The following is a 23,707-nucleotide window of genomic DNA, read 5'->3' as shown; positions in this document are numbered from 1 at the left end:
GTTCTTCCTTGTTCCTCAAAACCCAGAGTTGTTATGAGACTCTATAGCGCCCATTTCTAGCAGAGGAACTCATTGGGTTGAGTATTAAACTGCTGTGTCCCGCATACAAGGGATACAGTTGGATCCAAGTCCATGAAATACCAGTTGAGGAGGGGGTTGTATTCTGAAGGTAGAATAAGTCACGTACTGGTGACTAGCAGGGACCATCTCCTCAAGCAGCTGGAAGGAGAGTTAAAAACACGGAAGCCATTGTCTTGTTTCCTGTGTGAGTATTTTGGGTGAAAGGGCTCTCAGAGCTGTGCGACTCATGCGAGGCATTTTTTTCCCCCCATCCTAATGTATTTTAGGAGCAGAGACCCGCACTCCCAATGATGCCCAGCTAGTCTGAAGCAACCTGTTCCCTGAGCTTTGGATCCCTCCCTCCACTGAGAGCAGGAGACCATGGTAAGAAAAGTCCTGTTGTAAGATAAAGCCAACATGTAAGGGGTTTCTCTCTGTTTTGGTTCCTCTCTTATAAGCATTCTCCCCTGCTGGGGTCAGTATTATCCCCATTTTTCCACATAACGGGGATTACAAAGTTCTTGGGTCTTGCTCAGCATTATGCATTGAACAAGTGGCCATAAATAGAGCCCAGGGGTTCCTTGTTCCATCAGCTAGGTACATTTGAGAGGATCAATAAAGTTTTCAGGTCCCATGAGAAGGGGAAAATGAGACAGCCTGTCTCTCTCATGTGCTGCAGTTCCAGTGGTATTTCCTTGAGACCTCCATCCCTTCAGAAATACAGCTAGCCCATTCATTCTCCTCCCTTGCTTGTGCCTGACAATCCTCCTCTTGTCTCTTGAGCCCATTTTCTTCTGATTCTTACCTATGTGACCATGTGTGCATGGAGATGGGAGAATAGCCAGTTTCCTGCACTCTAACCTCATACCATAGCTCCCAGCACAAACCCTCTGATTTTTCTCACTCTGAAGGGTCACACTAAACACTTAGCTGCTATATTGTCCCCTCTTCTCATCCAGTGGCCGTTGGTTGCTGCTGCTATGTGTGATCCTGGTTTAACTTGCAGCATCTGCTAGGATGCCAGCATACTCTGCTGCTGTTCGTGGTTGGAGGGGAGCATTTTTGCTGTCCCCTGTCCTCCAGCTGCTGATGTCTGTGTCCCAGATAGTGCTGCAGTATTGATCCAGGTGACTACCGAAGCGGGGTGCTGGGTGCAGGAGCACCGTGTTTGGTTTGGCATAGGGAGGACGTTAGTGGAAGGGGCATCCACAGGGTGACTTACCCAGCAAGTCCTGAAACAGTTCTTGCCCTGCTGCACTGGGCGCTTTCTGCCAGCATGTCGTATGCTCCTCTGCACATGTGCGGGGGCCAGGCCAAGCATGGGGGGCCCGTGTGCTTCCTGTGGCAGTGTGTGATGGGCACTTCCCAGCAAAGATGCTCTGAAACTGGGGCCCAGCTGGGGCCCGCTCTTGCTGTCTTCTGAAACCCTTTTGTTGCGAGAGAGTGGCTGGCAAAGCTGCAGGGCAGGTGGCTTCTAATGCAGCCCATCCCAAAGGCAAGGGGAGAAGCAAAGTGGAGGGTGGGCCCTGTGGCCACAGCTGCATCTTGACTAGAGAATGGGCCAAATGAGTTACTCTGAGGTGGGTTAGCTTGGGAGGAGAGCTCCGGAGAGACCCCTTCATGCATAAGTACAGCAGCAAGGATGTAACCCAGGCAAACCCAGCGCGGGTGGCTCTGACCAAATGGAGCTTGTGCTGTGGGTTTGCGTGGTGGCTCACTCCAGCCCCAGCCCTGGCAGCATGAGTCAGCAGGGATGTGGGTGGTGAATTCATTGACTCAGATACAGTCACACATCCTGGGGTCCCAAGTCTGCCGCAAGGCTGGGACGGAGGTGAGGCTGCCGACAGCTATTGACTTTGGGCTTATTGCCTGATGATAACTCCCTTGCAGATTGCTTGGTTAATAAGTCACAGAGGCTGAAAGTCCTCACTTGAAAATCTGTAGCATGCTGGCCTTGGTCCAGGCCTCTCCGGGGATTCGGAGTTGCCGCAGGACCCCTGAACAGACTGGCACTCGCTGCGCGCTTGGCAGTTGGAAGAGGCCGTAGAGCCAAGCCAGCTAGGAGAAGGGATGAGCCTGCTTCCAGGGGACTGGGCAGGGTTACGTCCCCAGCCAGCAAGCATCTGCTCTGTGGTGGGAGTTTGCAGGGGCTTCTCTAGCACATCCCCATCGGTCAGGTCTGCTTCTGCTATGTCTGTGCTGCAGACAGACCCTTTAAACGACCGACCTTGACATTGCTGATAGCGTGCTGTCGCGGCACAGAGCTCTGTGTGGGATTCAAACCCACTGGCTTTCCTAAGGTGGGTTTTGCAGCCCGCACCAAGCTCTGCTGCTTTGAGACTTTTCTAGACGGAGCTGAGCGAGCTAGTGCTCGGGCAGCGTGTGCCTACATTGCAGTCAGGTGTGATGTACCATTACTTCCCCATAGCCTGTGTCGGTCAAGATTGCCGGTACCTGCGTGCATGCACACACCTCCCCTTGGGTGAGTGTGCCAGCCCCGTGCTTAGGACCTCCTGGGTTTTCTTCACCTTAGAAGGGGGTCTAGAGCAGTCCTGCTCAGATATGCCAATTTTGGCCATCGTTGGCACTGAGATGAGGCCTGCGTGAATACCCAAATGGATGAGAAGATGGCCATCCTGGCCAGTGGACTAGTTCAGATAAATGGGCAGGTATATGTTAGGGCCTCAGCTGCACTGTAAGGCTGCTCTAGTGGTGGTCCCCAGCCTTCCCTGCAGGATGCAAGGGAAGCAAGTTGCCAGATGCTTGATGGTGCCATGCAAGGTATGCCGAGTCCTAACTTCAGTCCCTTTGTTCTTGGTACTCCGGGGCTGAGACTGGGCTGACCGATGTCATTCCAGGGAGAGATGGCTCTGAACTGCGGGTACTGCCTGAGCAGGTGAAGGCACCTTGCTCACGGTTGGTAGGGCAGGGGTGTACTCTCCTGGGGACTCAGGTGTGCTGCTGGGGACTTAGTGCCCCATCAAGCAAAGTGAGTAGTCATGAGCAGACTGGGCTGTAGGTGGGAGTGCAGCCTACCCAGGACAGCCAAGGAGAGCACTGCTCTGTGGGCCCTGTCCTTCCCCCTCCTGCCCTATGGGCTGCTGGCTGGTTCTTCACATCTGCCTGCTCTGTTTCCTCTCTGATTGCCTGCTCATGTGACCTCTGCCTGCAGCACTGATCTAGCCAGTCTGGAAAGCACCAAAGGGTGAGGCTTGCTGCAAAGGAAGCAAGCTCTGCAGCTCAGGAGCGGGTGCAGCTGGCTCCATAGGCACTTGGACTACTGAATGGAAGCCAGCACTAAACTTGCTCTACTCCCACAGGCTTCTGGTCCAGGCTCTGTCTCTTGGGCTCAGCAACAGGGATACTTACTGACCTGCTGTCACCTCTGACCCCTAGAGTCACCTGGGGCATTGGGTCACTGGGATTCTTGCACTCCAGACTGCATGAGGTCATCGGAGAATTTGGCTTTCTTGGGATAATGCAGCCCATGACAGCATGTGGTTTTTTTCTTTCCCCTGTTTATCTGGTTTTCTATGCCCAAAGCATTTACTTTGGCCTGACTCTAAGCCTTGTGTCCCTCCATGTGCTCACGGAATAATAATTGGCATGTCTGCAGAGTTTCTGCTTTCTAAGCATTTTGCAAATTTATTCCTGCCTCCAATTCCTCCATGAGGTAGGTCATAATGATTCCTCTTTTTTTTTTTTTTTTAACAGATGGGGAAATTGAGGCACGGCCAGGGTGATTAACTAGCCTAGGGCTGCAGGGGGTGAGTGTTGGCATAGAAATGGCTTCAAAGTGTGGTGCGTGGCACATGAGACCCCAGTCCGCTGTGAGCAAAGATTGAAATTCTCTCTTGGGAGCTGTCAGATGTCTAATGTTGGCTGGAGGCCAGTCTGCCTCTTGTGGGGCAGGGGTGGAGGGAGGTAGCTTATCTTGACGGACTTTTCATTTAAATTTCACAAGTAAACAACCAGTTAAGCCTTCTTAAAATGAGAGATCATTGACTTGTCTTAATTTACACAGTCGGTATCATACAGGGCCTGATCAGTTGATCTCAGTGGGGTCTGGGGATCTTTTCCCCGCTGATTTGCAACAGAGTTTGGATCAGGCTATTGGTGCCAATGCAATGTAGCTGCTATGGCAAATAAAGGCTCAATGAGTGTTTAAACAGACTCAGCACCAGGTGCAGCAGTATGAAATCCTGCGCACGTACCCCGCCCCCCCCCCCCCCCGGTTTCCACACTGTCTCAACCTTGACCGTAGAGCAATGTCATTTCTGGGGTGAGTGGTTTGGTTCAGCATCCATAGCCCATTCGAGCCTTGGTGCCTTTACCAATTAGTTTCAGCTCTGGTGGGAATTGTAATGATGTAGGCACCCTGGGGATTGGCCCGAGATAAAATAGAAAATTTAGTTTCATCTAATTTCAGAGCTTTGTCATCATTTTGGAGTTTATGCTTGTTTTTAATAGATATCGCTATAAAACATCCCATTTGGAGAACAAATGTTTCTGGTATCTTGTAAATAAAGAGTTGATTTCATGCAGGGGTTTTGCTGAAACTACGTTGTTCTTCAAGAGTCTGTGCATGTGAATGGAATTGCCAGTGGATCTTGGGGTGGTGGTCGGGTGGGAGGCTTTGAGGCACCTAAAAGTAGTAAATCTGGTTATTCAAGCGTGCCAAGTAGTGTTCGGACAATAAGATGACAGACTTGCAGTCTGAAGTCAAGACATGACAAGGTGAGATTCAGAGTGGAGGAAAAGTGTATCCAGGGAGCATGCAACAGTGGGAAGTGTATGCAGATGCACTGGCTAGTAATCATGCACCTTAAGGATTATGTTAAATACATAAGGTATAAGGCTTATTATTAGTGGAAGATGAGGGATATTCTGTTTTTTAGGAGACACTTGAAAGACAGGCCTGGGCATGTCAGGTCTGGTAAAGAAGGAAGGGATCCGGTCGTCCAGACATAGAAGTAGCATCGTGGCAGGCAGCACACGTTTGCAAAAGGGCTGGGTGCGGAGCCGAGTTGTGCAGCCTGTGGAGGCAAGCAGCTATGGAAAAAGCATTTTCATGAGAGTTACAGCTGTGCACATGAAACCTCAGCCTTGTCTTGCTTTGATGTGGAAATATGATTGCTGCCTCAGCCAGTGATGTCAGAGGTACTGGGGCACTGGCTGGCCCTTTACAGTGGATGCTTTCTGTGCTGTGTATGCGGCAGACTTTAAATATAAAGCACCTGTTAACAAGTGGAGGATGCAGCCAGTCTGGTTAGTCTCTTTGGTATCCTTTTCAGAGAGAGCTTTATTGGGTATCTTGGAAAGGACAGGCCCCTGGACTAGCTGAGCAGGGCATGTCTGTGTTGCTGGGTTAACCTGGGTGCTACGCCCCTTGGTCTGAGCGCCTGCCACGAGCAGCCACAGTGCAGACTCGTGCTTCAGTTGGGATCCTTGCTGGCACTGTACCTCCCCAGCTGTCAGGACTATGAGGGTCCTTACTGGGGCATTACATTTTACCAGTGAACTGTGTGAGCACTTCTCTGTACTTGGGGGCACGTGATGGGAATTGTGGGAAGACGCTGAAGTGCCTGCAGGAAAAGTGGATGGGGGCGAGTTGCTAATGGGGGATGAACTGACTGCCCCTGGGGTGTGGCCAGCATGATCCTGGAGCTGCCCTTGGCTCCTTTTTACCACTGTGCCTTCTCCCCCTGATGCCCGCTGCCAGGCTGGGACAACTGCACCTCCTCTGAACTGCAGTGCCCATGTGGGCCAGCTGGCTGAGACGTGCTGGCATGAGATGGCCTTCCTCAAATAGCCACGTGTGGGCAGAAATGCCAGCAGAGATTGTGGGGCCAGGACCCTGCTTCACACTCTGCTGTAGTCTCCCTTCTGGGCTGCCTTTCTCCTGTTCCTACGTAGGTCCCTCCTTCACCTTGCGCCCTGCTTTGCCCGCTTCTGCCTCCCCTTTCTTTAAGTGCAATCAGACTGGTGCTGTCCGTCTCCTTTCCCTCTGGTTCCGCTTTATTTTAGGCAGTCAGTGACTCACTGCAAAGGTATCTTCCCTGTTTGCATATCGGCTGAGAGCTCTCCCTACAGGAGTGGCAGCTGGGCAGGGTGAGGCTGTTGCCGGAGCGGGAATGCGGACAGCCCCGGCGCAGCAGGCGGAGACAGAGCTGTGCAGCAGGTGGATGCAACTCTTGCGAGCTACCGGTGAGCGTTTGAGTCCCAGAGGTAGGAGAGTAGAGATTAGGTGGGAGTCCAGAAAGACTTTGCTCAGCAGCTCCCAACAGGAGAGAAACCAACCTGAAGAGCCCGAGGAAATGGGTAATTCTCTTCTAAGCAGGGCCCCAAGAAAGCAGGTGCCTCATGGTGGGACAGTCCTGCTGTGGGGTTTAAACGAGCGGTGGAGGGGATGTGGAAGTTTTAGCTTATTTGTTGGGAGTCATCATTTGTCTTGTCTTTTTTAGTAGGCCTGTTATTTGAACATGCAGCTGGGGGAGAGCGCTGGGAGTCTTGTATCGCGTATACCCACTGCTCGCAAAGCCTGTCTCTTTGTGGCTGTTGTAAGAAGCCCAGGAAAAGCTTTTTCCTCCTGCCTGCCTGTCTGGTATATGGGACTGAACTGCCAACCTCTTGGTGCATGTGGAGGGAGGAGATTACAGGGAACTTGCCTTATCTCATGCCTTTCTTTAACGAGGGAGTTTTGTCTTGAAATTATTTTCAAGCACAGTGTACCTTTATAGGATCTCTGGTGCTGGAGTAAAAAAAAAAAAAAGGGTGGCTTAAAATGGTGAGGTCACTACTGTTTCGGTGAGTCTGATTCTGGGTTTCAACCCACAGACTGGGCTGAGGTAAGTGGCTTAAGATTGGTGACTTAACTGGAAATGGGGAAGTACTTGGAGACGCTTGAGCTCTTATTAAGCTTCCCACAGGACCTGGTTGTATCTTTGGAGAAGCACCTGCACTTGATTGCCTTGGAAACCACGGAGCCTCACGCATCGCTGCAACAGGTCTGGAATTCCCCCGTCACTAAACCGGTGCTGGTTTAGTCATATATGATGCCCCAGATCAGTGGTTCCCAACCTTTTTAGACCGTGGACCGGAAGTGACTGTGGACCGGCAGAACGGCGGGCCAGCATGCTGCAGACCAGAACTAACTGACATCAGCCACCCCTCTTTTATACTCGGTATAAAAAAGGGTTGGCTGCCAGTCCGCAGTATACCAGTCACTTCTGGACTTCTGGTCCGGAAGCCAACCCTCCCACAGACCGGCTGCCAGCCCTTTGCGGCCCGGCACTGTGCCGTGGCCCAGAATTTGGGAACCTCTGCCCCAGATCATCCCCATCCTGGCTTCAGTTGAATGACATGACCCTGGGAATGCATTGTTTGGTTAAGCAGAAGTTTACACCCATAGAGGTATATTCCTGGTTGGCAAAATGCCATTACTGCAGATCTTGTCTGAGCAGGTTCCCCGCCGCCTCCCCCCCCCCCCAGCTTCATTGGAATATGTTCTCGCTAACAGAAGCATCTTTTGGTAATAGCGAGTCATAATTAACCTGCTCCTTGGGGATTAATCTGTTGTTGTGACCCGATTGTTCAGGTAGCTCCCTTCTGCTTGCTGTACCACTAGACATACAGTTTGGGCATGGTCAGAACCCCTCATCTCCCATCCAGTATTTCAGCTGGGTAGGCAGAGTACAACAAAGACAGCAATACACTGGAAACAGGATTCAGAAGCAGCATGAGCTGGTGTAATTTGAACCCACAGGGCTCTTTCATCTTGCTCTGTCTTGCGTGTCCTCCCCCCACTGCAAGTCTTGGTGGGCTGCTTTTCCTGATATAAGTGCTACCTTCCTGCTCCTCTGGGTTTGCAGGTTCCACTGGTTCATGTGCACAGTTTAACTGTGTGCAGCTGTCGCCAGCACGGGTTGCCTCTGTCGGTGCCGGGATGCTGATGGGCAAGATGCTGAAATTCTTGCTGCCCTTGGTTGCAATGCAAAGTATGCACCAAAGCGCAAAACTTTCCATCCGTGTGTGACCATGGAAAATGTGGACTAGCGAGAAGCGAAACTACTGCTAGACAAGGCGCCAAAGGGAAAAGCCTCTAAAATTACTCTCAGGGAGCACCGTCTCCAAGCAAGTCTCTTCCAACTGTTACTAATTCCGTCAGATCTTTCTTTTCCCCTTAAGACTTGAAAGCTGCTCCTGAGTGGCCCGCCAGAGATAACCTCCGTCTGGCTGGAAATGAAAGAGCAAACAAATGCTTCTCAAGAGCCAGACCCCTTTTTAAGCGTCACAAATGCCTGCCTTTTTCTGCAGCTGCACCAGGGACTAATCTGTCTTAAATGAGCCTGGCTGTCTGCAGAGAAGATGCTTTTCCTTCACCCTGTCAGATAGCATTTTAAATCTCCATTGCAAAGCTTAACGGCTTCCCTGAGTGACTGTTAACCTGGTTAGGCCCCATTTTTGCAGTGGTAAATCCAATCCAGGGTCCTTGGAGGCATGTGTGAGGAATCCAGCTGTCCTAGTCTCATGCAGCTAAAATCTTTGTGCCACAAGATATGATTGTGTATTCTCTGAAGATATAGATGTGTGTGTGTGTGTACTCATTAGTAGCCTGTGGCAAGGTTCCATTAATAGCTGATAATGGAGATTGTGGGTCCAGCTTTTATAGACATTAAATCCTAATGGTCTGAGAGAAGAGTCGACATGCAATTGTGTGCAGAATGTCTTGAGTATTGATATTCATTTGGAGATTTAGCTTGCAAACTCTTTGGGCAGGAACGCTATCCAACTACATCACTGAATGGTGCTTGAGCTGATTGTGCCCAAGCTGGGTTGATGCAGTTAGGTGCTACCATCAAACAACTGTACTGTAACTTGAAACAGTTGGCCTTTTCTGTCTCTAATGGTGGAAGCGTGTTTGTTTGTTTGTTTGTTTGTTTGTTTGTTTCCCTGTATTTATAAAACTTGCTCACCAAACGTGGTATTTTTACGTGCTTTTCCTTTGGATGAAGGGACTTGTACTCCCCAAAAACTGATTTTCCTTCTTCCTGCCCTGTAGCTCTCTGCAGTCTCCACCTACATGTAATTGCAAGCCTGTGTTGTCTCTGTTCTATGTGGAACACTTTTATGGCTAGTTCCCATTTTATGGCACCCTAAATAGGGTGCGGATGTCGGACCTCTTCCATTTCTGCTGTGATGAAGGTGTTAATTAGGGCTCTGAAGCGGTACCGTTCCATTTTGCCTTGTTTCAATGGTTCGACAAAACAGTGTTTCGTCTTGAATTTCATTTAGAGTCAGAATAGCTGTTCTGTTCCCTCCTGTCAAAACAGAAAGGCTGTTCTGACACTGTTTCGAGTTTCGTTGGGGATGGGGAGGCAGCCCAGCTGGACTGACTTCCCATCCCCAGCCTATGGTTGAAAGGTTTTGACCAGCCTCGTTCTGTTTTCGAGGCCATTTCAACAGCCTTTGTTTCATTCCAGTTTTGCTGTTTCAACCTCAAAATTGGTCGAAATAATGTTGGAATGAAATGGCTGGTGAAATTTCGCACAGCCCCAGTGTTAATCATGGCACGTGTAATACGTCTGGGGGGGTGGAGTCCAACATGTTTAAGCAGACTGGTTTTGCCAACACTAGGTCCAGGCAGGATAGGGGTTTTCCCTTCAAAGGTGTAAGGGTGTTTGGTTATCTGTTGCTTTCAGTTTTTCCTGGCTGCATTATATATAAACTATTTGCTTCCAGTGCTCTTGGCAACAGCACAGCACAACCCCCAGCAGAGATCCCTGTCTGACTGCCAGGAGCTGGACTCTGACTGGTTAGACCTGATTGAGGGAGTAAACTGGGGATAAGTTACAGTCAATTTGCAGAGGGCTACTAGCACTTCAGTACTAAACAGCTGAGTAACATTACGCACGAACAAACATGCATGTAAACCATGCATGCAAGACCTTGACTGGGCTGCCCTTCTGGTGAGGGTTGAGTAAAACGGGCTTTGGGGGCCTGTTAGGTCAGCTAATGCTTTTCTAGGGCAATAGCAGGACTGTCTCAGCTGGATGTTTGTACCATCTTGTGGCAGAGAACCTTGAGCTTTGCAGATGAAGAGTATTGTAGGGGAGCTGAAGTGTTTGGAGAAGTAAAAGATCATTATACTGTGAAGACAGGAGATGCAGTGCATCTGTTAGCTTGCCTTGTTTCCCCATCACTGTCAAATTGTCTCTACGCTGTCTTCTCCAGAGCTTTGTCCTGTCTAGCTTTCAGTGGGACCTTGCCATTGCCCCAGCAAGGCTACTGTAGAGTCCCTTGGCTCTTGCAGCTGGGAACAAAAGCAGAATGTGCTTTGAGGACATATCAGTACCCTTTTCTGTGTTTGACTGTTTGACTCCCCTTTGGTCCTGTCCCTGAACTATTTATTGCTTCTGAGATAACCTGACTTGCTCTGATACCACAGGGGAATATTGCAGTACTGGTTAGGTCATTGTTTAAACAAGGCAGCCGGGTCTACAGCCTGGCTCATCTCTGTTTGGGGAAGGTTTGATCCTTGGATTGCTTTTTTTTTTCTCTCTAGACCAATATGGTTACAACCTGGATACTTTCTAGCCAAGGAGGGGCACCAGGAAGGAAAAAAGCGAGGATCAATACCAATGAGAAGTTCACTTCCTCCATCCTGGGGAAAAAGGCAACAATTGTCCACTAACCAATCCTTTCTTTGTGCAGCCTGTTCTCCAGCAAGCAATGGGGGCTCATGGTAAGTGATATCTTTTATTTGACCAACAAGATTTTTGCAAAAAAAAAATAATTGCACGTTTTCGGACACAAACACCCTTATCAGGCATCGGAGAAGAGATTTATAAAAGTCCTCCTGTGTAGAAATGAAAGAATACACTTGGCTAGAATTCACTCGCAGCCCCTTATTTCTTTTTCTAGGCAGCCTCCTCAGACGCTTCCTAGCGTTTAAGGCTTAAAAGGGCCATTTATAATAATCTGGTCAGGGCTCCTGCATAATCTAAGCCCCAGCATTTCCTTCAGTGACTCTTGCATCAAGCCTAGCCCCTTATTGAACTACAGCACATCACTTAGAACCAACCCAGTCTTGAAGGGAAGAGCCCCAAGCGTGGCAAATACAGCTCAGCTGGGCTGATCTGGTCCAAATACTAATTACATCTGCTGTGCTTATAAAAGGTCTTATTTTTGGCTTGGATTTTTTCTTTTATTCTAGCTTTCAGTTCATGGATCTTGTTCTCCTTCTGTCTGTCAGGCTAAAGGCACCACTGGCACTTGCCCAAAGACGAAATCCAGTTTTACAGGGAACAAAACTGGGTCAGGAAAAAAGGAATCCAAGTTTTTATTCTGATATTTCCCCTAACCTGCCCTCTGTTCATATTCACGCTCACTTTGGCTTGACAATACTTTTTTACCCGGTCTGGTATAGAACGGATGGGAAACTTGCACATCTCAGAAATGTCTGACTACCCTCCGAAAAAAAAAAAGACAAACATTTTTTTAGATCCAAATATGAGCCTCTATATTTAAAAAAAAAAAAAAAAAAAAAAAAGGCAGCACCCCATTGTGCTCAAAAGATCCATGAGTAGATTCTCTGCCTTACAGGGCTAAAACCAGGAGGGTTAGACCTACATTTTAACTGAAAGTTGGCCTACCACATTCATGTGACTCTGGGAGCCAGGACTTTAAGACTGATATCACAAGAACTAGCAGTACTGCCTCCCTGAGGCGCTCTCTGGCTGTGTAAAAGTATGTAAAAGTAGCCTGATCATAAATCAGAATTGGAGTGCTTTTGCTGTTGTCTGCAGGTGGATCCGTTCCCAGCGAGTTCTCCTCCGCTCCTATGCGGAGCTTGGGAGTCGCACTGTGCATACAAGCAAAACCGCCAGGAGTTTGAACAAACTTGCCTCAAACTATTTATGGGGCATCTGGAAATGCTTTGTCATCCCACTATCTGTCTGAGCAGGGCTGTTTGGACCTGGAGGAGCAATTTAGATAAATACGGAATCCAGACAAGTAAGCTGGCTTCTTTCTTAATATTAATTATCTGTAAAGTTTAGAGGCCTTAAGTTGGATTGGAGGAGGGGGGAGGTGCATGGGAGGGCAGGGGAAAGGGTGTCTGTTGATGTATAGTTGGAAATCTCCACCTTGAGAGCTGATCTCTTATTCTTATGGCTGTTTGTTGACTGTTGCTTTTGTTCCCTAGACCCTCTTGCTTCCTGTAGATCAGATGGAGGAGGAAGATGGAACCAACCTCTCATCAGTGGATGCCAGCTGTGAGTGTTTCTTTGGCAGTGTCTTAGCTGGTTGTTGTGAACAATAGACAAGGAAGCAATCAGCAAGTATACTGCCCTAGAAGTGCTGCACATTGTTGGGCCTTCATCGCACCTCGTCTGGTTGCCAAGTAAGCTTCTAGGTTGGAGCCCTGCCCTGGCAGTCCCTTCCCATTCCCTGTTCTGAATTGGAGGTCAGGGCAGCGAGCGCTTTTGCTGGAGGAAGGGACAAAAGGCAGAGAAAATGAGGGAAGCTGTCGGGCCTGGATGACACAGTGACTTGCTTCATGCGAACAGATGAGAGAGAAGCCAAGCAAGCTGCTGCTCACTCCCTCCACTTCCACCCACCTGTGCACTTGTGGATGCAGGAAAATAACATTTCCAGCCATTGACCATAAATGTCAGGCATGTCAGTAGCACTTTTACCCATGAGGGGTTATCTGGGCTGGAGCCTTGGGCTGGTAACAAGGAAACGCTGCTTGTGTTTTTGGCCATAGGGCCCTGGAGCGGGGCAGCAAGAAGCTTTCTCCTGTGGCCGCTGCTTCTTCTAGGCTCTGTTCAGCAGGGGAAACACACGACTGTGCAGCAAGGAAGGTGCTGCCAGAAGTCCCCAGACTTGACTCTGCTGCCCAACCCACCAAACCTGTTGAGCTGCAGGGCTGTGCAAGGGACCTGGTGCGTAAGAGCAGGCTGTGTGGAGACGGGCTGACACAAACTGCCCCCTGCCTTCCTTGGGCTTTTAGCACTGGATTTCGGGAGTGGAAGCTGGACAGCTGTGGCCATGCCATGTTACTCCCTGGCTGTGTAGGTGGGAGGCTGCTCCTCAACCTGGCAGTCTCTGGTACTAAACCTCCCCCCTTGCATAGTAGTTTTAGGGTGTTAGCCATCCACTTTTCCCCAGCACTTTGGGCATTGATCCTTCTGGGGATGTTTGTGGGGTTCTCGTGACATACTGAGGTGGGTGATTGTTCTCCCACCTGCCTATGAGGGATGTGGAGAGGCTTTAGGAAGAGTAAAATCTAAGGTGTGGGCTGAGTAGGCCTGAGAAGAGGAGCCCTCAGAGCAGCCACTTCTATACCTGGATTTAAGCTGAATAAGATAAAGATCTTGTTACATTTCTGTGACTTTTAAGCCCAGCAAGGGGGTGAGAGTGCAGGTTGGGAAAAGCTCTGGCTCCTGCTCCTGTTCAGTGGCTCTGTCTCTGTGATCTGCTGAGTCCTTGGTATCTTCTGGAGATGCCTGCAGGGTTCTTGGATCCATGCTCTCCACAACAGCGCTAGCATTATAACCTTGAGCAAATGACTCAACGTCCCCAAAACTCATTTTCACTCATCTTGACAAGGAGGATAATTGCACCAAACTGTCTAGCAGAGAGGCCTATGAGGCTACATGCCCTGATGGTGGGGAAGCACCCTGTGTTCAGGATGGTCTGTAGAGTTCAAAAGCAGCAGAGAGCATCTCTGCAGATCCTCTTAAGCTTGGACTCTGCCTCCTTAGGGATTGAGAAGGCTGGAGACTGGTATTTTGGGCTGGCACATCACCTCTTTATTAGCAAACTGCCCAGAATTCTGCTTCTCTGAGTCCTTTCCTATTGGCAGAGCAAAACTTGCATTAAAACTCGTAACAAAGTGACAGTGGAAGCAAAGTCATTTTACAGGAACTTGCTGGGGAATGAGGCTTGCTGTATTTCAGTGCTCCCCTTCTCCCCCCCCACCAGCACGCTCTCCCCATAGCCCTGCTGTTCTCTCTCCCGAGTCCCACCAGGCAGGGTGTAGGCCGAATGGAACTGATGAAATGTCTGGAATGTGGGTTGGGGTAAGAGTCAAACACTTTGTCTGACTCTGTGTGTACTGCAGATCCCTAGTAATTCCACACGCTCGAATGGGGTTGCACAGATCCTTATACACTAATAAGTGAGATGGCTGTTGCTCCTCTGTGTTATCTTCCCGCTGTAACATAGGACCTGTGCCCACATGCGGCTGCTTTGTAGGAAGAATGCAGCGGAAGTAAAATGGCATTGTAAATTGGCTCCTTCTACGTTGGAACATCTGGGAAAGCAAAGGACACTGCTCCTTCTAGGCACAGTGTGGGCGAGAGTGTCATGGGCAGGTGCAAACGTGGGTGGATCCGAGCTGTGCAGGGTCCGTCCTATGTGCTGGTACAGCTGAATGCTCACTAGCCATCCCAGATTGGAGAAGTGTTAGTGGAGACTTGGGTCAAGTCATCTCTTTCCCCACATCCCTGAACTCGGACACATACTGTGATGTCTCATTTAGAGGAGAATAAGGGGAGTTGGGAAGCCATTCAGGAATTCAGCACACCAGCAAATGTTAAGGGCAGACATGGGATTTGCATCTTTAAAACCAGTCGCTATGCGAGTTCTGCACTTGCGTCCCATGCAACTGCTCTTTCTAGCTTAGCACTTCCTCATCAGTTTGAAATAACCCTGCTGCCAGGCAGTGCTCCTCAGAAGCCAGCAAAGCTGACATTGCGCGACAAGTCATTTTTCCTATGCTGGTGTCATCGCTGCATAATTCATTCTTTGCCGCCTTTTGTGCTCCTATTTCATCTGTGTTTAAACTGTACAGGAGCCAGACAGTGGAAAAGTACCATCAACAGCTAGTGCTGTAGAGAGTAAAAGCTGCACAAGAAGTTGCCTCTTAAGATACTGCATTCTCCTACATCAAAAGGGAGCAGTATTGCACTTAGAACATTTTATCAGGTGGCTGGATCTCTCGGGCCGTCTTTCTCTACTGCTTTTGTACGTTTTGCTGTAAATGCATAATGATAGCATCATTCTGTTACTCCATAACTGCAGCAGGAAGGGATATCCCTTACCAATCTCCTCTTTTAAATTTGAAATGGAAACTGTTGCAACACTGGGAACATAGTTTAATTTGCTGATTGTGCTGGCCTAATTCCAATGGCGGAACTAATTACATTCTGTTGGCATAAAATTCCCTTTGTTGCTGATGGGCTTTTTGTCACTTGCTGCTCAGATCGGTTGTGTCGTCTTGCTGCAGCCTTGCGATGTGCGTTTGCTAATGGAAACCTCCCTAAAAATGATCAAGCATCTCTGCTTGAGCTGTGCTCACTGGTCAGACTTAATTCAGTGCTGGGCCCATTAGAGAGCCTGTATCTTGCATTCAGCGGACATATACACCTATCCACCCAGGCTTGGGTTGTAAACTAGATTTCATGCAGAAAGTGAGAAGTTTTGCTGTGGGATGACTGAGTTTCCACAGTAAAGATCAGGTCATGTGTCCTAATAACTTGGAACACTCCCTAAATGTAACATCTTGCAATATGATATATTTAAGTGATCACACACAAGTGGCCAAATGGAAAGGACCGACACCTAGAATAGTGGCAGGGGCCTGACCCTGAGAGCTGTGCCTGCTGGGCGGAAGGGGCTTGCAGATACTGAACACAAAAGTGTGCTGTCCCAGGAGAAACCTGTCCGATCCATCCACAAGATAATACAGGCCCTGGAGTGGCTAATTAAAGCAGTTTGTTCACCTGTGTTGGAGATGGATTAGACTGATGCAGAGTCTTCTGGTGGTTGGAGAAGGAAAGTGTAGGAAACTTTTATTCACTGGTTGTCATGAGAGTTGGCTGGAGCCCTTTGTTTGTGCAGCCACTGTATTCAGTTAAATACTGAACAAAGCTGATCTCTGCCCAGTCCTTGGCCTTAGACCTGCCCTCCAGGCGCTGGAGCTGGACTCAGGGTTTTCTTTCAAAGTGCCTGAGCCTACCCGGTGGACAGAGTGCCTGCATCCCCTGTGTTAACCCTTTTCCTTCCAGCAAAGTGGTGCTGCTGGCATCCGTGTGCTGTGGGACTTTTAACGTGCACCCTGGTGGGCAGGCCCATTTTTCCCCCCCCCCCCCTTATCTTATCTGAAAGGTGCTGCTTCTAGCAGGATGGTGCCTTGACCTCCTTACCTGCTTCTTTCTGCAGAGGAGGCTCTTCAGGTCAGATGCAGCAGGAGGACCTGTGCCTCCTGGATCATAGCCTACCACTCCCTGAAGTCCTGGGGGTTTCCTTTTCAGTTTCCATCCGAGGGCAAGCCATGTATACTTTATCGGATTAAACACAGAACTGCAAACACTGGAAAGAATACAGACTCTTTACAACTTGTTGCCCTGGTATGATGCTTCCTTGTTCCTTTGGAAGGAGAAATACAAGCCTCTTGTCTCTGCAGGTAGCACAGACGCATGTGTGACATGCAAAGCTTCTAGCATGACCCTTTGCCTCGTACTCGTGTCTCACCTGCAGTTTTGACCCCAGTCTTGCCAAATCGGCTTGTTCACACTTAGAAGTACATCTTTGTCTTCTAACTAAATACCATACGTGAACTGGCTGTGACATCCCCTCCCTGTATCTTTTGGCTGCTGCTCACGACAAAGAACAAATAATAATGTTTCTCCGCTTCAGAAGGGGAACATGCCTAAGACTCTTCATGGTCATTAAGAGCTTCAATCTAAGGGTTGAGGTGTTTTTGTGTTTCACCCCCTATTCAGAGAGCCAGACTGAGGCTCTACTCATGACATTCTCTTCATAGAGCCTGCAATGTTTATAGCCTTAGCCGGAGCTAGGACTACTGCAAGGGCAGACTGCAGTGCGCACGCTGCAGAAACTAACACCTACCACAATAGCAGAAGAGGCACAAATGCTGGAATTGCCATCCAGCACAGTGCCTGGCCTAGCCTGACCTGTGACTAATCAGCTGCCTCTCAGCTGATGCTGTAAAGCCAGGGATCAGGTGACAGCTTGAAGATCACCTGGTTCTCATAAAAGCCAGTTGCTGGGAAGTGGCTGTCTTCCTCCTGCTAGAGTTCCTGGGCCAAGGGGAGAGAATCCTGTTTACTTGCAACATCCAGACAGCTGGCCTGCATAGCATAATCCTGGAGGGTGGAGACAGACCCTGCAGAAGACCTTGGGTCAGGTTGCAAGGCTGTGAATGATGGGAAAATATGTGGTGTTCTGCAGGGGTAAAACCGAGTCCTTGAAGCCAATGGACTTAATTGGAGGGGGGCTGGAGGAGGGGATGCTTTGTGTACAGATCTGACTTCCTGGCAAAGAGCACAGCAGCGCTGATCAGCAGTCAGCCTCTTCTGTTAACCACCAGAAGGGGTGAACTAACTTTTAAAGGGTGGTTTCCATAACTCCTGCATGGAGGACCTGTCTTGCTAACACCAAGAAGGCTACGATTTGGAGTATGCCTCATGGTACTTTATCAGTGGATTGGGAAGTTACAACACAAGCGGAACATGCAGGCTGTCAAGTGTAGGCATCTTAATAGGCCATCCAGCTCCTTTGGCTAGAAGGTGGCACTCTGGCATGCAAATACTTATTTAATGCACTTACCTGAGGCCCAAAGCTGGAAGGCACTGGGGCATGGGCTCGCTGGCAAATGCTTCACTGCTGTCCTGGAAAGGGATGCTTTTCTGAATGAAAGTTGGTGACCATCGTGGCAACTGGTTGTCTTCTGTTGCTGTCTAGGTTTGTAGACTGGGCTCCATAAGGCTGTGAGTAAATGCAGATGCATAAATGTTACTGAGAGTAAGTGACAAAGATTGTAAAGTAACATTCATGTTAGGATTCAAGTTAGGTCAAGTCCTCTAACAGCAAAAACATGCATATGAAGTCTCACATTTGCACCCCCTTCCCATCTGTATTGGATTCTGCTTTTTCCCTGAAGAACTTCTCCACACCTCTGCAAAAAGTCAACTGCATGCTTTATTCAGCTTCTGCATGTAGCAGAGCTGGACAAAGATGATTGGTTTAAGAATTTCTTCATTGTGAAAACACTTTTGACTTAATCAAAATTAGCAGCAGGGTGAGGCCTTTGTTTTGCAGTCATCCATCAAGGCTATTTATCAGTATTTGAAAAAGGATACGTCTTGGGACAGACTATAATTGCACTCTCAGGTGAAATAGTAGTGACATCTTGGGGCCAGGGAGAGAATTACTGATCTGAGTTCTAACTAGGCACAAGGAAAAATCTTCAAAATAATTGCAACAGAATGATTTGTGGTCTATGAGAGGCAGGCAGCATCCTGAGTCCTGTTCCTGATAGTCAGGTACCTGCATCACAGAAGTTTACTAGTGTGATCTGTGCTAATTCTAATGTCTTCCATTATCTCGCATGCTTAGGATTTAATGAGCTGGGTGGGCAGGCACACTCCCCTTCTGAATAAGCTTTGAGCCTCTCAGTATAGCAGCGTGGGATGAAGTGAAGCTCAGATTTTCTCCTTCATGTCATCACCAGCTAAAAATAGAAGCCAACTGCTCCTTCACGTCCTATCTGGCAATTTTGGTTAAGGTCACACGGGTGGTAGGACTCCCAAACGGACCCATCTTTTCATCATAAAATCAGCAAATAGACTTTTGAACTATGACTTGCAGTGGCCCTGGGTCTCCTCCAGTGCCTTTGAAAATGGCAATATAAAAGCTCTTTTATTGTGAGCGTAGCTGTCATTAAAATAAAGAGAAAATTGGAAGAAATGCTATTGCAGTAGCTAACGCGTCATACTGTTTTTTCTCTGCTTTACTGTATGTATAGATCTCTGAAGGGGGAGGCTTTCAAGGGGAAGTTTGACCTAATCTGCTGATTTATAGCAGATTACCCCATCTGTCTGAACACAACTAAATAGAATGATGCCTGTCACTTACTTTTAATCAGGTTCCAAATATTTCTACTTATCTGAGGACTGCAGCATTTCTTATGCCTGAGAGTAGAAGTGTGTAGTTTGGTCAAAATAGCTGCACATCTCCTGCGGGTCAGAAGATAACAACATCAAAGAATGAAAACCTGCCACCTGGATATGAAATTTTGCTAGCTGGGAGACTCGGGTAAGAAAGGATATTAATAATCCTTTTCGAACCTGATTGTCAGGCCCGGAGGGGAAAGATGAGATTGTCCCAGCCCAAATAATGTAAAAACACCACAATCTTTGAGGGGAAAAATCCTTGGGAGACTCTTAGCTTAGTTTGACATTTGTAGCCCACAGGAATGGGTGGGAAGATGAGCAGAGAGAGGGTTTTCTAGCAGTAAATGCGAGAGTCTGAGCTTTGGTGTTGGAGAAAGGACTTTAATTGGCAATGGATCAATGGACTCAGCATGACTTGGACTTGCAGATCAAGATCAGCAAGAAGAGGTGATGGAATTGGCTGTGGGGCTTGAATCTTTTCTTGTACAGTGCACCGCGAGAGGAACCAGCTGCTCTGTAAGTGCTGCCCCGTGTCTGATAAGCAGGGTGGGAAGGGGAAGTCTGATCTGATGTGTGACATTTTGGAGTGATTAGAAGAAGGGATGAATTTGGTTTGTTAAAAAAACAACTGGCAGCAACGCACGTGTGAAGTGAAGCGGTTCAACTAAATGCTAGTACGGTGAGGGGGGATTGTCCATTAAAAGGGCTGTTATACACACAAGGCTTGCTAAGGTAGGCCACACAAATATCATCTGATTTCCCCTCTTCTGGTCAGAAAATGGGGACACACCAAAGCAAAGGGGCCAGGCTTGGAGGTACAAGGTCACCTCACAATGTTTGATGAGATCTGGGTAATAATCATGAATCTCTGGCTCTTGAATATGTATAATAAGGGATGCTGGCTCCCTTGGAGTGGCTAATAGAGCCGATGTAGGGGAAAGGCTGGGCCAGTGAGGAACCAACCTGACTATCCTGACTGGTCCCCAGTGCACACGGGGACAGGGACCCAGCCAAAAAGCTGGAAAACTGGGTTAGCAAATCAGGCCTCTGGAACAGAAAGTCAGAAATTTGGGTACCTGAGAGAAGGGATTTCTGGGAAACCGGAGTTCACTAAACAAATTGTCTTGCATCCAGGGGCAGAAAGCACAAAAAACAGCTTCTCCATGTTCCTAGGAAAGGAAAGAAGGGGAAGCTTGTTGTGAAGACGAGTCCCAAGGAAATGTGTCCTGCTTCCATATGTGCTGTTCTGAATCGGGAACAGATTCCTGCTCGTTGCTCAATGTTTCCAGCAAACAAATAGTAGGAAAGGCAACCACAGCCCAGACAGTGTGGTTCTAGTAAGTGCTGATGGAGAAGAAAATTACAAAGGAGAAGACGGATTAGGTGAACTCCTGGAGCTTCAAATGGAGTTGTTGGGGCATCAAGCTGTATGCTTAAATGAGGAGGCTGAATGATCTGGAGAGGCACACGGATAAGCATCAGAAGGTGCTATGCTGGTCCCTGAAGGCTTGGTGCTGCAGGGAAACCTATTAAAGAGTCATTCTGTTCTACAGGTAGCAAAGGAGCACTGTTCATGCCATCCAGGAAGAGCACACACCAATGGCTGAAACTGCCTTAGCCTGATGAAGGGCTTTTGAACCCGAAAGCTTGCTTAAAAGTTGTTTCCCAACTATTTAAGTTGGTCTAATAAAAGATATCAGATTCAACCAAAAAACCTTGTCTGCAGAGGAGTAAAAAGGCATTGAGGAAGTGAATTGGGGAAGAATGACTGAGTCTTCAACCAGTGCTTGGGCCTCCGGATCTGGTTGAAAACTCACCAGCACCACCGCACTGGCAGATTTTGTGTAGACTCCAGAACATTAACTGAAGTTAGTTTAGGGTATGCAATTATCTAGCGCACAGATTGCTACAGCAGCCAGCACAGAAGCTGTTTATCATCACTATAATAACTTGTGTTGCTATAGATCTAGGAGCCCTAGTTATGGCCTTTGTGCCACTTGCTGTATAAACAAAGGACAAAAAAATGGTCCCTGCCCCAGAAAGGTTTCCATTAAAGTGAGACGACAAGAGATTGCACATGGATATGGGGGACCAGAAGGAAAGGGTGGTATGGACTGGTTTTGCACTGGAAGTCTTAAGAGTGGGTGCTGGCAAGTGGAAGTAGAGCCAAAGGGCAGGAGAGCAGCTGCTTCTACATCAGGACTAGGTGTATGGCAATTTCCAGAGGTAACTTTCAGTCTGGGCAAGGCACTAGCCATGTTTGAGAGACTAATGGAGACAGCATTGCTTGGCATGTCTGTCTCAACATGTGCACTGTGCCCACATGTTGTCCTGGGGCACTGAACAAGAACTGATTTGGTTACAAGTGCCCTGGGAAACCCTCCGTGCCGTCAACCTGAAACTGAAATCGGAGAAACACAAATTGTTTCCAAAGGAGGTGATTTGAGCTTGGTTGCAGTCAGCCAGTGTGTGGGGGGGGAAGCAAAACAGCACTGCCTGGGCTGGGTGAGAGAGGAATGATTTTAGTCTCAGCAAAGTGTAATTTAGCCTTTTTAAAGTTGGGGGAGAGACTTGTGACTGTAGCTGTGTTGGCATCCTTGTGCTTCAGGGCACAGAAGTGAGATGTGAGCGCTTATGGGTTTGGGGACAATCTTGGGACAAGAACACAAACACTAGGAAAGGGTAGGGCCTAATTACAGCAGAAGTCTGGATTCTCCAGACGGAGGATTGTATCGCCCCAGAACAATTCTGGGTAGTGCCTAACTTGGAAGATTTTTTTCACCCCCTTCATATGGAAGGAGGCTTGTGTTCAGGTCAGACCATAAATCCCTGTGGTCTTGGTTAGGAGAAACCATGCATCTTGAGATTCAGGGGTCCTTAATGGCAGTTCTTCATTTAGTTGGACCAGTTGCCAGTGCTTGGCAAGACAGCAGCGAATTTGCTGCTCAAGAGGAGGGCTGCTCTAGGGAACACATGCCTGTCTTCACTCTGCTCCGAAGTTGCAGAAGTATAAATGTTGTCTGGTTCATCTATTGAAACGATGGATGTGGGGTCATGGCAATGATTCCAGAGCAGCTGGAAGGAGAGAGGATCTTGGTGTCAGCATAGTGGATAAATGGGGAATTGCTTGGTCAGTGCAGCTGCTTTGAAAGGTGGCCTCACCTCAAGCGACTTCAGTAAAAGCTTTCTGGTCACAGTGTGAAAGCTTATAGTTTCATAGCTGGTAGGGTTGGAAAGGACCTGAACAGATCATCAAGTCCAACCCCCTGCCATGACAGGAAAGGATGCTAGGGTCAAACGACCCCGGCTAGGTGATTATCTAGCCTCCTTTTGAAGACCCCCAGGGTAGGAGCCAGCACCACTTCTCTTGGAAGTTGGTTCCAGCTCCTAGCCGCCCTGACAGTGAAGTAGTGCCTCCTGATGTCTAGCCTGAACCTACTATCAGTCAACTTATGGCCGTTATTCCTCGTTACTCCTGGCGGTGCTCGGGGGAACAGGGACTCCCCCAGTGCCTGCTGGTCCCCTTTGACCAGTTTATAGATGGCCACCATATCCCCCCTCAGCCTTCTCTTGTGGAGGCTGAACAGGTTCAGGTCCCGTCGCCTCTCCTCGTAGGGCCTGCCCTGCTGCCCCCTGACCATGTGGGTGGCCTCCTCTGGACCCTCTCCGTGCTGTCCACATCCCTCCTGAAGTGCAGCGCCAGAACTGGACGCAGTACTCCAGCTGCAGCCTGACCAGTGCCGCATAGAGGGGGAGGATCACCTCCCTGGCCCTGCCCGAGATGCATCTGTGGATGCAGGACAAGGTGCGGTCGGCCTTCTTGACTGCGTCCCCACACTGCCGGCCCGTGTTCATTCTGGCATCAATGATGACTCCAAGATCCTTTTCTGCCTCTGTGCTGACAACAAGGGAGTTCCCCAGCCTGTAGGGATGGTGCCGGTTCTCTCTCCCCAGGTGCAGCACCTTGCACTTGTCAGTGTTGAAAACTACCTATTCTCATCCACCCACCCCTGTAACCTGTCCAGATCCAATTGCAGCCTTTCCCTCTCCTCCAGCATCCCCACTTCTCCCCACATCTTAGTGTCATCCATGAATTTGAACAGAGTGCTTTCCCTCATCCAAGTCGCTGATGAAGATGTTGAACAGTGCGGGCCCGAGGACTGAGCCCTGGGGGACCCCACTGCCCACATCCCTCCAGGTCGAAAATGACCCGTCCACCGCCACTCTCTGGGTGTGGCCCTCCAACCAATTTGTGACCCATCTGACTCTGGAGCATCGATGCCACAGTCGCCTAATTTTTAACGAGAACGGGGTGAGAGACGGTGTTGAAGACCTTCCTAAAGCCCAGACAGACTGTGTCCACTGTGGCACCTGCATCTAAAGATTTGGTGACCTGGTCGTAGAAGGCCGCCAGGTTGGTCTGACATGACCTGCCTCAAATGAACCCGTGTTGGTTGCCTCTAAGCATAATCTCCCCCGCTGGCCCCTCGCAGATGTGCTCCTGGATAACTTTCTCAAAGAGCTTCCCCAGGAACAGGGTAAAACTAACAGGCCTGTAGTTTCCTGGGTCCTCCTTCCTCCCTATTTTGAAATAAGGACTGGTGTAAGCTTGGAGTTTACAAATGAACTATTGCCTGAGAGATGGGAGAAACTAGGAAGGG

At 48.8% G+C, this 23,707-nt stretch overlaps 1 long non-coding RNA gene across 1 annotated transcript; it reads left to right on the top strand.

The window, feature by feature from the left end:
• Positions 1 to 366: 366 nt before the first annotated feature.
• Positions 367 to 12,401, top strand: LOC149854583 (uncharacterized). The gene is made up of 4 exons (XR_016438765.1): positions 367 to 444; positions 10,625 to 10,804; positions 11,868 to 12,075; positions 12,266 to 12,401. It is a non-coding gene; the product is annotated as an uncharacterized LOC149854583 (long non-coding RNA).
• Positions 12,402 to 23,707: the final 11,306 nt, after the last annotated feature.

Source organism: Crocodylus siamensis, chromosome 12 (assembly GCF_052110815.1).
Source record: "Crocodylus siamensis isolate JL-2025a chromosome 12, ASM5211081v1, whole genome shotgun sequence".
In the NCBI taxonomy this organism is placed as follows: Eukaryota; Metazoa; Chordata; order Crocodylia; family Crocodylidae; genus Crocodylus; species Crocodylus siamensis.
The sequence above is the reverse complement of the archived record's forward strand: the minus strand, read 5'-3'. Positions and strand labels throughout refer to the sequence as shown.